Source organism: Vicia villosa, unplaced genomic scaffold (assembly GCF_029867415.1).
Source record: "Vicia villosa cultivar HV-30 ecotype Madison, WI unplaced genomic scaffold, Vvil1.0 ctg.000052F_1_1, whole genome shotgun sequence".
NCBI lineage: Eukaryota > Viridiplantae > Streptophyta > Magnoliopsida > Fabales > Fabaceae > Vicia > Vicia villosa.
Window position 1 is genome coordinate 775734 of NW_026704981.1, and position 15192 is coordinate 790925.

Sequence of the window (15192 nt, forward strand, 5' to 3'; positions counted from 1 at the left end):
ATAATGTGATTGAGATTAAAAAGGAATACGTAGAAATTTATTGGGTTGTAAATTACAAACAAATGTTGCACTTGGAGATAAAAAAATCACAATCTAATAATTCTGAATTAAATTGTATTTATTGGAAAGAAAAATAAATAAATGATTGAGATAAAAAGGAATGCATAATAACTCTTTTAAGAGGAAGAAATAATGTGATTGAGATAAAATAGGAAATACAGAGCATTTAAGCGCTTAAAAGGATACATAGTATTGTGTTTGATTATATTAAGGATATATTAAGGATTTTTAAGCAATTATTAATTATAAAACATAATCAAAATCAAGAAATTCTAGGAACAAACGATTTAAGACATTTAGATATTTATTAGTACATAAGTAAAGCATTTCAATTGTATGATATCATATTTTTTTTGGGGTGTAGTTCTAAACACGTCAAAATTAATAGTGAAAATATTATATTTAGTTAATACAATTATTCTGAGTTGAGAGAAAGCATATTCTGAGTTGAGAAAAAGCATATTCTACAGATAAATCAAAAACCACCTTTTCATGATGATTCTGACACAACGTATTATTTTGAGAAGCAAGTAGACTGTCCCTTAAAAGAGCTTCCGTCCCATCAACTTCAAACTGCAGCGAAACATCTTCCTCCCTGACTTGATCTTCTTCTCCCTCCTCCTCATCGGTCAAACCATTCTCCGACAAGGAAGAAGTCTCAGATTCCGACTCTTCCCGATAATGCCCTTGCCTTGGAATATCGGAGAATCCATTAAAGTCCTCCATCAATCTAACCTCAAAAAGTTGCCCTTCGATGGATAGCCTAACCACCACATCCAACCTCTCCTTGATCTTAGTTCTGATACATATCTTTGCCTCGTCCATCCTATTCTTCAAAGAAGTTCCTTCATCACACCTTACAAACGAACCTCTAGATTCTACTAAGAGAGAAAAACATCTCTCACCCCAAGCATGACAAGGAACGCCCAGAATTCTTAACCATACCAACCTCTCTGCGTCAATATCCTTTAGTTCCCACAACTTTATCGTGCTAAACCACTGCTCCCACCAAGACTTCCTCTTTTCTATGAACAACTCTACATCGCCTCCGATCAAGTCCTCCAGAAGGCAAAGATTAGGTCCCAAACTAGTGACCCTAATAGTAAAAATACCTTCTTCAAGAAAAATCAACCATCTTCCCTGGCTCCTTAACACTCCCTGTGAAGGCCTTTCTATACCGAGAGGATTCTTCATGGCTAGGTTGATAGAACAATGTTTTGGGCACCTGTGTACCTATAGTAGCATTAGAACCACCACTTCTATTTTGTATGACATCCGCATAAGATCTGTTCTTTGCAATAGTGCCATATCTATTACCACCGGAGCCCTTCAGAACCGTATGAACTGCTTCCTTCTTCGAAACTTCTTTACCTGATGACCATTCCTTAGCGACCTTAGTTCTACTGAAACGAGGCAAATTCGCGAATAACTTTCTCCCTTCTAGAACAATATTGTCCAAATTAGTTGCCATCATCTCCCCGTCCTTGACATTCAAAAATCGAACAAAACCGAATAGTCTACCATATTTATCTTTTCTTGGGGGGATGACCACTTCCTCTATATCTCCCAACTCCTTGAATTCGAAATACAGATCTCTAGCCCTCCACCTATCACCGAATTCAGTAACGAAAAAAGACGACGAAGAGTCATTTCCTTTAACCGTCCTCCGCCCTTCTCTCGCAATATCCCACTTCGTCTCCCTTCTTCCACCTCCCCTTACCCTTTGCCATTGACCAACTCTTATATCTCTCATATTCTTAAAAACTGAGAGCAGAAGCAAGAAAGAAAAACAGAAAACCAGAATAGCTTGCAAGGAAAAACCAGAGAAACTAATCCCTAAAGACCAAGGCCCCTAACCCTAAGGTTAGGATTTTAAGCCAAAAATCTTAGAAATCAATCTCCCATTGTTTACCAGCAAAGCTTGTAAGAATATGCTTTTTCTCAACTCAGAATAATTGTTGGCCAGAGCTTTTTCTCAACTCAAACTGTCTTTTAGGGGACAGTCTACTTGCTTCTCAAAATAATACGTTGTGTCAGAATCATCATGAAAAGGTGGTTTTTGATTTATCTGTTCCTGGCATGAACGAGTCTATCGAGGCAAAAAATAAGGAAGCATTTAATGACAAGGTGGTAAAGGGTTCAAAAAGTTGTGTGGGGGAGTCAAAAGGTCTAGAGGATTTGGAAGAACGTGTGGGGCTTGATGAGTCAGCACTGAGGATTAATGGATCTAAGAATAATGGGCCTGATATCTCTTTGGACCGGTTTAGTGGGCCCCTATCTTTTGATGAGGCCTGTAGAAGTGTGTGCAAAGGGGGTGGTACCAGCGACATTACCTCAAGGCCCTAGTTACAAAAAAAAATCGTTGACAAAGAAGAAAAGTGTGAACGTGGAATTGGGTGATAAAGTAACAATCTCTTCTTCCTATTTTGCTTGCATAACACCCAGAACAGAAAGAGGTACTGGAGATGGAAGCAGTAGAGTGGGGAAAGATCCAATTGAAGGAAACAGTAATGTCGGCTCTTCTTCTACAGACTCGATATCTACAGGTGAGTCTTTTTCTAGTTCTTCCTTAGCAGAATCTGATATAATTAGATGTAACAAGCGTTTGAGTGCAAAATCGGATGTGGGTTTGAAGGTGTGGAAATCTATTTCTAATTTGGGGGTGGTGATTTATAAGGATGATGTTGAGAATGAGAGGAGGATTAGTGACATGGAGTTTAGAGATAAGGAGGGGATGAGGAGCTTGAAGGTGTTAAAAGGCAGTGATCGATGAATTTTCTATCCTATAACATTAGAGGGGGTGGTTCTTTTTCCAAAAGAAAAAGAGTTAGTTTTTTAATTCATTCAAACAATATAGACGTGTGCTTCATCCAAGAGACAAAATTAACAACTTTTAACGTTGTTCTAGCCGGAGCTTTTTGGGGCAATAATGATGTTGAGTGGACGGCGAGTCATTCCGTAGGGGCCTCGGGCGGGATGGTAATATTATGGAGGAAAGGAACTCTTGTGGTTAATTATAGTTTCGTGGATAGAGGTTTTGTCGGTATCAATGTTTCATGGAAGGGAGCGGAGTTTAACCTTGTAAATGTCTACGCGTCTTGTAAAAGGGTGGATAGACTATCCATATAGGATTCTTTGATTAATCTTAAAAGAGGTAGGAATCATGAGGAATGGTGTGTCGTTGGAGATTTCAATGAAGTCTTGAGAAAAGAAGAGCGGATAGGAGAGGGAGGTCAACGGAATTGGAAAGGTATGGAGGATTTCCGTAACTTCGTGGAGATAATGGAATTAATAGACGTTAATTGTGTTGGAGGGAAGTTCACTTGGTTCAAGGACAATGGCAAAGCTATGAGTAGATTAGATAGATTCTTACTTTCGAAGAAGATGATAGAGAGTTGGGAGGTGGTTGATCAAAGAATTGAAAAAAGAGATATCTTGGATCATGCCCCAATTCGTCTCAAGGTGGGACTTTTAGATTGGGGCCCAAAACCTTTTTTCTTTAACAACTCTTGGTTTAAGCATGAGGATTTCAAAGCTTTTGTTGCTCAAGAATGGAAGAAGGTGGAGGTTAGAGGGAGGGGGGATTTTGTGTTATATGAAAAATTAAAAAAGCTTAAGGAGCGGCTCCGGGAGTGGAATAGGGAGGTATTTGGTTGGATTGATTTGAAGGTGGAGGATGCAACGGAGAAGATTAATGCTCTTGACAAAGAAATAGAGGTGAAAACGGAGGGGGCGACATTGTTGAGGAGGTTTTAGAAAGAAGTTTGGCAACTAAAGATTTTTGGAATTATTTGAATATTAAAGAGAGTATGCTTAGGTTAAAGTCCTGAAATCTTTGGTTGAAGGAGGGAGATAAGAAGACTAAGTTCTTTCATAATTCTTTGAAGGAGAGACATCGGCGTAAAGCGATAACTTCTTTGGAAGGTTCTAATGGGAGAATAGAAGGAGTTGTTAATATTAAAGAGGAGGTTAGTAGACATTTTTGTGAGTTCTATAAGGAGGAGGATAGGGAGAGACCGGTTCCGGAGGGCCTTGATTTCAACACTTTGGAGGAGGATGAAGTGTCTTGGTTGGAGAGGAGATTTTCGGAAGAGGAAGTAAAAGAGGCGGTTTGGTCGTGTGACGGGAATAAAAGTCCCGGTCCGGATGGGTTTACTTTGGATTTCTTTAAAAAGAATTGGGAGTTGTTAAAGGAGGATGTTCTCCTTTTTGTTAAGGATTTTTATGAAAGGGCTAAACTAACTAAAGCTTGTGCTTCTTCGTTTATCACTTTAGTGCCAAAAGTAAATAATCCTCAAGCCTTGAATGAATTTCGGCCTATTTGTTTGGTGGGTAGTTTGTACAAGATTTTGGCTAAGTTATTGGCGAATAGGCTTAAGAGGGTGATCGGGAAGCTTGTTTCGATCAATCAATCGGCTTTCATTGAAGGAAGAAACTTAATGGATGGTGTTCTTGTTGTGAATGAGGTGATGGATCTAGCTAAAAGAGAGAAAAGGAGTTGTGTGGTTTTGAAAGTCGATTTTGAGAAGGCCTGCGATAGAGTGAGTTGGAATTTTGTTAGACATATTTTAAAGAGGATGGGGTTTGGAGATCAGTGGATGGGGTGGATGGAGTGTTGTATCTTTACTAATTCTTTGTCCGTTCTTGTTAATGGGAGTACTACCAAAGATTTTAGAGTGGAGAAAGGCCTTAGACAAGGAGATCCCTTGTCTCCGTTTGTGTTCATTTTAGTCATGGAGGTTCTAACGGCTCTAATGAAAAGATCTAAGGAGATAGGGGAATTTCGTGGTTTTAGATACAAAGAGAAAAAGGAGGTGGATTTGTTACAATTTGCGGATGATACTATTATTTTGGCTGAAGGAGATACCGTGAACCTATGGTGTATGAAAGCTATTCTAAGAGGTTTTGAAATGATGTCGGGATTAAGGGTTAATTTTCACAAGAGTAATCTTTATGGAATTAATGTGGGTGATTGGTATTTGGAAGCGACTTCATCCTTCATAACTTGCAAAGTGGGAACTCTACCGTTTAAATTTCTTGGAGTGAGAGTCGGAGATAGCCCTAGGAAACTTTCGATGTGGAAGGATCTTTTAGCATTGTTTAGAAAACGGTTAAATGTGTGGAGAGGGAGATATCTTAGTATGGCGGGTAGAGTGGAGTTGATTAATTCGGTTCTCAATGCAATCTCGATTTTTTCGTTCTTTTTATAAAGCTCCTAAGAAGGTGTTGCAAGATATTAAATCCATCCAAAGTAAGTTTCTATGGGGCGGTGTAGATATTGACAAGCCCATCCATTGGGTTAGTTGGGATACGGTTTGCAAATCGCGAAAGGAAGGAGGATTGTGTGTGAGAAACGTGGAGATAATGAATGTAGCTTTAATAAGTAAATGGAAGTGGCGTATTCTCACGGAAAAGGAGGCGATGTGGCAAGAATTGTTAGAAGCTAGATATGGAAATACGAAGCTTAAAGTGTTGATAGGGGATGTTTCAATCTTGAATAAGAAGGAGTCTTATTGGTGGAGAGTTTTAATTGTTTCGGATAATTACGAGAAGCTTCTTTTCGACCATTTTACGAGTGCTATTAAATGTAAAATTGGCAATGGAGCTTCTTTACCGTTGTGGTAGGCGTCATGGGCAGGCCAAAAATCTTTGATGGAATCGTTTCCTAATCTTTTCTCTTTGGCTGTAAATTTTTTGGATCCTATAGATCTTGTAGGGGCATTTATTGAAGGAGTTTGGTGCTGGAACTTTTCTAAATGGTTCGGAGAGGGGAGTGCAGCGGCCACTTCAGCTATGGGTATGCTAAATTCCGGTTGGCCGAACCACTGTGCAGCGCCTGCTGCTACTGTTTGCGGCCCGGTTGATGCTGGCAGCAGTACCGATGATGCTCAAGCTTCCGGCCAGCAGCTGGCAGAATCGTTGAGATCTCTGATGGACGTCCTTTATTGTGTTTCGGTTAGGGAGAAATGCGAGGATAGCTTCTTGTGGGCTTTGTCTACTAACGGGTGCTTCTCCGTTAAGTCTTGCTACGACCTGTTTATGGCGTCTTTATCCGGTCCTCCTTTGGAAAGTAATAAGGTATTGGCCTTAAACTATCTTTGGAAATGCAAAGTTCCTTCAAAAATTCTTTTTTTGGTTGGAGATTTTTACTCAATAGATTAGCCACTAGGGATCAATTGGTGAGAAGAGGTGTTTTGGTGGAAGGAATTGATTCTTTATGTGCTTTGTGTTCTTCGGAGGAGGAAACCTTGTCTCATCTCTTCTTTTTGTGTAATTTCTCTATTCGCATTTGGAGAAGGGTGTTTATGTGGCTTGATATATCCGAATTTTTGTCTTTTGAGGAGTTTGGGGCTTTTTTTATAACTACGGGAAGGTTCCTTGCTTAATTAAGCGAATGATTGTGGGTAATGTTTGGCTTGCTACGGTTTGGACTATTTGGTTAAAGCGTAATGCGTTGATCTTTAAAGAGGAAGATTTTAGCTTTACCGAGTGTATGTCGGAATTTTTCTAAACTCGTGGAGGTGGTTATGTGCCTCTTATAAGAGAGTGAATCTTTGTAGTTTTTATTATTAGAATATTCTTCCTCTTCTTTGTTTTGAGAGGTAGAAGCTTTCCTTCTTGTATCGGGGCGGAGCATCCCTTTTGCTCCCTATAATTCCATTGCTTATTTAAAAAAAAATTAAAATCATCCTGCAAAGATTAACATGACAATGTAAAATATAAAACAGTGGAACATGTGAATGCTGATACATCAGCAATACTGCAACACTGTAAATGGACACTGTAACACCCTTCTAAACCCCCGCGGAAAATATAATATAATCAGAGTAATAACACATCAAGGATGCTACAATTATTAAAATGAATAAAAATACCAATGTCGTTTGTCATGCTTTATTAAGATTAAACCAAACTTCAAACATGTGTTCATCACAGCGGAAACTTATTTTAAACAATGTTAGGAACATATCCAAACAGATCCACAATACATAATCCATAATCAAAATAGCAACAAAGTATCTCAAGTAACGCTAAGACTAATCGATCCCAGTGTTACAATCAGAGCATGACTCGACACGAACTACGGGCTAGCCTACAAGCTATCTTCACCCAATCAAGACGCCGCTACATCCTTAATCTGAAATCATCAAAGTAAGGGTGAGTTTCATTCGAATTAATAAACATTATACAGTCATAGGCAATAAAATCTCATAGAAATTGTCATACACTCAAGCATACATATAATCGGAATTTATTACAACAAGCAAGCATCAGTACATAAGCATCTTCTAACACACTACATAATCATTCAGTTATATCAGAATATAATGCAATGAATGGACTGACACTAATGCATGTGGTACCATACATGGGATACACCCATCCAACTGATCTTTTTCATCACCGAGATACAGTTTAACCAGCACAAATTCCACACAATGGGAATTATGCCCACCATTTTGATCCATTTCATCATCGGGATCCATCACCAAAAATGTATGCCAATGAATGCAACATATAACATGCTTACAACATCACCAATCCGATGTAACACATCGTCTCATTATCATCACCAAATCATAACCAATAAGCATGTATATATTCTTAGCATTCATACAAACATATCACACGCATACACGAAAGTCATCACCCAATAAATAATATAATCACAAATAAACAACTTGGACTTTACGTCCATACCACCTATTCATCGTATAGGCCATTAACTCAGCTTCGCAATGCTCAAAACGGCGCATAAATCGGATACTCGGATCAAAAGTTATGGGATTTTAAAGATAAATTTTTTAGAAAAAATGCAGCAGAACCCGGGTCGTCCCTACGTGGGAACCGGTTCCTGGCTGCTTCCCAAACACGCTTCTGATTTTTACTATGGGGAACCGGGTTTTCCCTACCTGGGAACCGGTTCCTAGCAACCCAGAATCCACACGCCTCTGTTTTTATAAGGGGGAACCGGTTCGTCCCACATGGGAACCGGTTCCTACGTACCTGCACAGCCAAATTCACCATTTTGACAGCATTTACCCTATCCCATATTCCCCAATTCATATAATACGAATATAACACACAATTATCATCAATTTTCACACCATCACACATCTCAAACAAGTTTTAGACATATATTAACAGCATATATCATGAGTATTATCAAAATCATGTTAATTCATACGAGTTCATCAAAACCTAACAAAATTCCCAAACCCGACACGTACGATTGAACTAAACAACAATCCTAATCAATCCTACTACCTACAATCGCATAAGGATTACTAACCCGAAGAATCCCCCTTACCTCAGAGTCGAATCTTCGAAGGTCCTCTTCCTCTTGGCTCTTCTCCTTTCACGTACTTCCCAGTTCCTCAGACTTCTGTCCTTCTTTTTCCCCATTTCCTTTATTTTCACTAATATTCTATTTTATTTAAAAAAAAATAGGATATTTAGTTAGTAAGGCCTCTCCACTGGCACCTCCCCTTTTACTAACTACGTCACGGCCCAATAACAATAATTCTCACAATTCTTCCAAAAAATCCAATTTTGAATTATCAGATAATTAAATAATTTCCGAATAGTTAATTTAACTTGATTAAATTAATTCGTGAAATTACGGGGTGTTACAAGTCTCCCCCACTAAAAGAGTTTATGAAGAAGATATATATATATATATATATATATATATATATATCATGTTTAGAGAGAAAAGTTTAGAAAGATAAAACTGATTGATATTGGAGGCAAGATTTTAGGGTTTATATTATGAATAGTGAGAATACAAAAGGTCAAGGATGTGAATGCGAGTAGAATTCAATAGCCAACAAATATTATAATGATTCAAACCTTAATTTATGTGAGATTGAAAACCCAAAAGGCATGACTGCCCATTGGAAAAAAACGAACAAATGACCTAACAATTGTTAAAGATTCCTTATCAATTAATGTTTTTTTTCTTGAAAGCAAGGGATAAAAATATTATATATCAACCACAATCAAGTACAAAGGCACAAGACCAAAACTAAGAAAATTACAAGCCGATTGAAACTTTAAGATAAGTAAAACAATGGCTTAAGATTTAATTAATAACAAAAAAACTGAACTCTTTTTTGTTTGTTTTCAAAGCCCAATTTAATTATTATTATTATTATTATTATTAATGAAAAATATTAGTTAGAAATAAATAAATAAATTAACTAAATATTTAAAAGATAATTATAGAAAATTTTCTATTAATAGAAAATATAAAAATAGAAAGACTCTCAAAATATGACACTTGAAAAACTTGCCAAAATTCTCATCTTGCTTTATTATATTGTATGATATCATCATTAATATTACCTATCACGGTAATATATTGTATTTTAATTTTTTCATTATAAAAAAATTATGTGAGCACCACAAGTATAATTCAAACATTTTAAAGCGATTTGTTAGCAGTGTATAAATTTGAAAATAATTTTTTAAAATAAGATAATTGAAAATTCTCTTAAAGAGATATAATATAAAATACAATTTTTTCATTAAGAACTCATATATTAGAAACAGACAAAAATACAAAAGAGAGAGATTAGATCAAAACTCTCTTAGTGATTAACTAAACAATAGTTAGAAAGTCCTAATTTATTATGAACAACTAATGATTGGTTTTAACAGGGGACGGACCCAAAATTTTTAAATAGTGGGGACATTATATATCTCTTTCAATGATTGTCAAATGTATAATATGGAAAGTAAAAAATAATAATTATATTAGTATTAAAATATATAATTTACTATTCTAATAATATTTAGATTTATTAAAATTACAAATAAGTATGAAAATATAGAGCAAAGATTTATTGTCTTAACTTTATTGAAAGATTGTGTATCCCTTATAATTCTAAGTTTTAAAATTGTTCTATATAATATAATCGATTTATTATTATATTAAGGTAATTGAATCAAATGCAATGCACAATCTAGAACATCTTTTTTCGGTGGGCCACATAATAGGTTAACAAAACTTGTATTTCCATAGATACATGAATAATTACTCAAAACTTAGTGGGGTCACCAGCCCACACTTCCTTCAACGTAGGTTCGTCCCTGAGTTTTAACATGTATATCTATCTTTATCTTTTCTTCTTCAGTCCAAAAGAGAATATAGTTTTTCCACTAATTCATCATCTTGATGAATTAGGTAAGTCAGACTATTTTCTATTGCTTTCCACAATTTATAATTTAAACTTTGAAGAAAATTTAAATTTTATTGGACCAAAATCTGAATTTCAAATAGAAACCTCAAGCGCCATATTGACTCGGCTTCTGATATGTTGGAAACAAAATACAACGTCTCTTTTGATCTGTACTCTATGCAAAAGTAGCTCCATCTTGACAAACTGTTAGAATTATGGAGAAAGTCAACTAGTGGTTTAGCGCAAGGCTCAAGACTTTTTGATGTGATTTTCTCAGTCTACTTCATCATGCCTATCACTACTACGGAAAACTCATTTAACAACGGTTGGAAAATACATATAATCATGCGAGTTAAGGCGTTTTTTGTAGAATATTGTCGTAAATGTGTTACTTACTATTACGGTCATGGGACCGTTGTATTATGGAAAGTGTGCATGATATCACAACGGTTATTTAATCCTATCATTTGATAGACTTAATTGTCCCAGGCTCGAATCTCACTATGAACATTTTGTAATTTATATTATTCTGGTCAGCATTCAATGTACAACCACGGTTAGGTGTTATAACCGCTGTCAAAACTTCCTCTATTTTAAAATTGCAATTCTCTGCTTTTCAAAATTTTCTCATTTTTTAACCTGTATCTATTAAAATCATATCAGAGAATTTAAAACCACCTGTGTTTTTGTTAACCATGTATTTTTGTTAACATTGTTCATCAAAAGCCAAAATCATTATTTACATCAAACACAAAATATGTTTAAGTCAAAAGTAATATTCAGATCAATACATAAAATAAGTCATTAGCACATCTCAATAAATCAATCAGTAGGACCCTTAAGTACATTATGGATATATATGCCAAACGTTTACGAAAATCTACAAAGTTCTTAGTAGGACCTTATTAAAATTTTCATGATTCAACTTAAACTAACTTCAACTTCTTACACAAAGCCTCTCAAAAATTTGAGACGACTCAACTTATATGATATGAAAGAGATATGCTCTAGATGATTAGATCCGGGACACAATAGTTAGGAGAAGATCACTTATAACATGATGAGTTTTTTTAATTTGCATTTGAAAAAAAAATTCAAGTAAAAAACTTGAGACTGAAGTTGAAAGACTATATTTGGCGTGCAAACTTTTATGTTCATGTCCCTCTCATTGAAATTGAATAAAAATAGTAAAAGAAAGGCTTAATTCATTGCAAGATCCCTTAACTTAATTTAAGATTTTATGTTAGTCTTTTATCTAATAAATGTTACACTTAAGTCCTTCAAAATCACTTCTCTTAGCCAATTTGATCCATTTCGTTAACTTTTAACTTTAAATAAATTAGGTGAAACAATATTGTTGAGTGCTCGCCATAAACTTTATTAATATTTTTAATCTCAATTATTTGATTATTTTTAACAAGTTTTACACCTTTAAATCTCGATGGCCTATTCATTCTAACAATACACCATCAACACATAATAATCATTATGTATCTTCATCATCTTCCTCTTTTCTTCTTCATTATCTTCATCACCATCTTCATCATCTTTATCAAAATTGCAAAAAATTCAAGAAAACAATTATTAAAAAAAATATTTTTTTAATTAATTTTGTTGAAATAATAAAAATCAAGCAAATATATCCACAACAAAAATAAATAGAAAAAGATAAATGATGAAACAAATAAAACAACAAGAGATAAATGATGAACCCTGTTGAAACAAAGCGTGAACAAAATTCTTATCTTCCTCCTTCAATAACATCACATAACAATAGAAGTAATGCCTCTTCAGTGTTTACATTTTTTGGTGAAGACATTATCATTCAGATCCAACAACAACTTGACATAGATCAGTTTATTGCACAACAGTAAACCATTTTTGAGAGTCTTATTCCACTGACTCAATTCCCCAATGATATTGTCTAACTCCACAATAGAGTTTTGTAATTGAGTCTGGATTAGAAGAATTTATAACGGGTTAGTTGGTTGATTGATACTAATATAGTTTGTTTGTTTGTTATTATTTGAAAAAAAATAATTAAAAGTGAATTTTTTCTAGAAATTTCTGGAATTTTGATAAAGATGAAGGAGATGAAGATACATAAAGATTACTAGGTGTTGATGGTGTATTGTTAGAATGAATAAACCATCAAAATTTAAAGGTGTACAACTTATAAAAAATAATTAAATGGCTAATATTAAAAATATTAATGAAGTCTATGATAAACACTCAATATTATTGTTTCACCTAATCTATTTTTAGTTAAAAGCTAAAATATTATTCCTAAGTTAATATTAAAAGTTAAAATATTTTAAGTTAATATTATTCCATTTGGCGGGGTTGCCCACCCCGCTATTATTTTTACGGGCATAAGACGGGGCAACCTGCCCGTTTTTCCATCCTTAAGTATGGATACCCGTCCGTTCGCATGGGTACTGGTGCGTTACGTTTTTTCAAAAATAAAAATTATTTAATTCAATAATTATATATTAGTTTTATTTTTGTGATCATAAAATAATTAAGAATATTTCATATATAATTTTTTTAATCAATAATATTATTTTTTTCTCATATAAATATTTTTTTGGCATTATTTAAAAAAATAATTGAGTCAATAGTAAACTTGTCCCGTTATTATTTGATTTTTTGATCAATAACTTCATTTTTTCCGCTGCATAAAATTTTTATATTAAGAGAGAATAAAATTTATTAAAATTTTAAATAAATATAATTGTCATGTTTGAATCATAATTATAAATTAATTTTTATTTTTGTGATCATAAAATAATTAAGGTTACTTCATATTATGATACAATTTTGATACTATTTAATTCATACAATTCTACTTGAAATTCCCCCATTTAATAATTTCTTTATATAAAACTATTTTAAAATTATAAAACATCCTTCAAACTTTTTTTTTTTTTTGTATAAAGGAGGGCCTAAGCCCAAGACATCCTTCAAACTTTAATCACTCATTCACTAAAATCAACTAAAATCAAATAATAGACAACAAATTAAACAAATGTAACGAAATTTAAGTTAAATAATAGATAATTAATTCTAATTATTAATTATAATGATATCATAAAAACTATATTAATATAGTTATTAGTAATTATTATAAGAAATTAGTTCGATTTTTCTTATTAAACTTAACTCAATTTTCCAAAGAAGAAGCAAATCTCAATCTTCTGCCAATAAATTTTGAATAAAGTAACAGTACTTTGTAAAAAACATAATTTTTAAAAATCTACCTAATTAAACCAATTTAAATGAAATATTATGTATATTTCTGATCATAATTGAATTTAATATAACTCTCATAATCATATATTTTAGAAAAATAAAAATCAAATTAAATATATCAATCAATCATAAAATAATTATTATAAATTTTCTTTAAGACAGTTTTTTTATTCATTAATTTTTTAGAATATATCAATCAATCACTCATAATGTAACAAAATTCAAGTTAAATAATAGATAATTAATTCTTATTATTACTTATGATGATATCATAAAAACTATATTAATATAGTTATTAATAATTATTATAAACAATTAATTCGATTTTTTTTATTAAAATTTAATCAACTTTCAAAAGAAGAAAAATTCAAACTTCCGCCAATAAAATTCGAATAAAATAACAGTATTTTTGTAAAAAAATTCATAATTTCTAAAAAAAACTACCTAATTAAACCAATTTAAATGAAATATTATGTATATTTCTAATCATAATTGAATTTAATAAAACTCTTATAATCAAATATTCAAATCAAATTAAGTATGACATTTTATACATTTTCTTTTAAGACATGAACCATTTTTTTTATTCATAATTTTTTTTTTTGGAATTTCAATCAATTATATCATATAACACATAAATCTATTCATACATTTAATGATGCTAATTTAAAATATCAACTACTTTAATTAGTACATATAAACAAATTGTATTACAATGAAATTAATTCAATTTTCAACTGCTAAAATTCTCATAAAATGGCTAGTAATTAACCTTCATTGCACCCTTAAATTAATAATGCAAATCTATTCATCATTGTAATTAAATTAATAAATGATTAAGAATCAAATAGTAAGTAATATAAGGGAAGTTCTATATAGCACGACTAATTGATAGACGAATTCCAACAAAACATAAACATGCGGCGGCTGTAATTAAATACATGGATGAAATAGAATAAATGCAGTGCAATTATGTGTTACATGTAAGGGCTATAACCGATTCGTGCCTTTTCGTTCTTGTTGGCCTTCGTACCAAGCATTTTCCAATTCACAACCATAGTTTAGCATAAATAAGAACTTGTTGTGATTTAAAAATAATATTTTTTTAAAAAAAAATTGGAGTCTTATATTGTAAACTAAATGACAACAAAATGTATTTTCAAACACTATTCAATTAAGTTACGATGATGAGCAACAAAAGTAACCCATCAACAAAAGTATTTTTGAACACCTTCATTTTGTCTCCAAATGAAAATATGTTTAAAGAGTATAAAAGAAGTTTAGGACTTAACAAATGAAATTCATCTTAACAACAAAGTATAAAAGAAGTTTAAAGAGTTAAGGAAAACATTAAAGGTCAAATTAGGCAGAAATTTTCATCTGTTTTTATCATATTGTCTTCCTCAGTCTCAGTGCTTCCAATTCGTTGGGTTGGAACGAAATTCATAAATCTGCAAACCAATACTAAGTATCAAAACAAAATCCATTGGAAATCTCCATTTTCTGTTCATTAGGGAAATCTTCATTCAAAGTACTTCCCTCCAACCACTTAGCTTCCCAAAAAGGGGTAGAAAACCCATTATGGATCGAGAACCTACAATGAGCAACAAAAGGGTCAAAAGGTGGCGGAGGGATAATCTTAATTAAATCCTTCCACCAAAAAGAACATTTTGAGAAAACTTTCTTATCCTCTCCT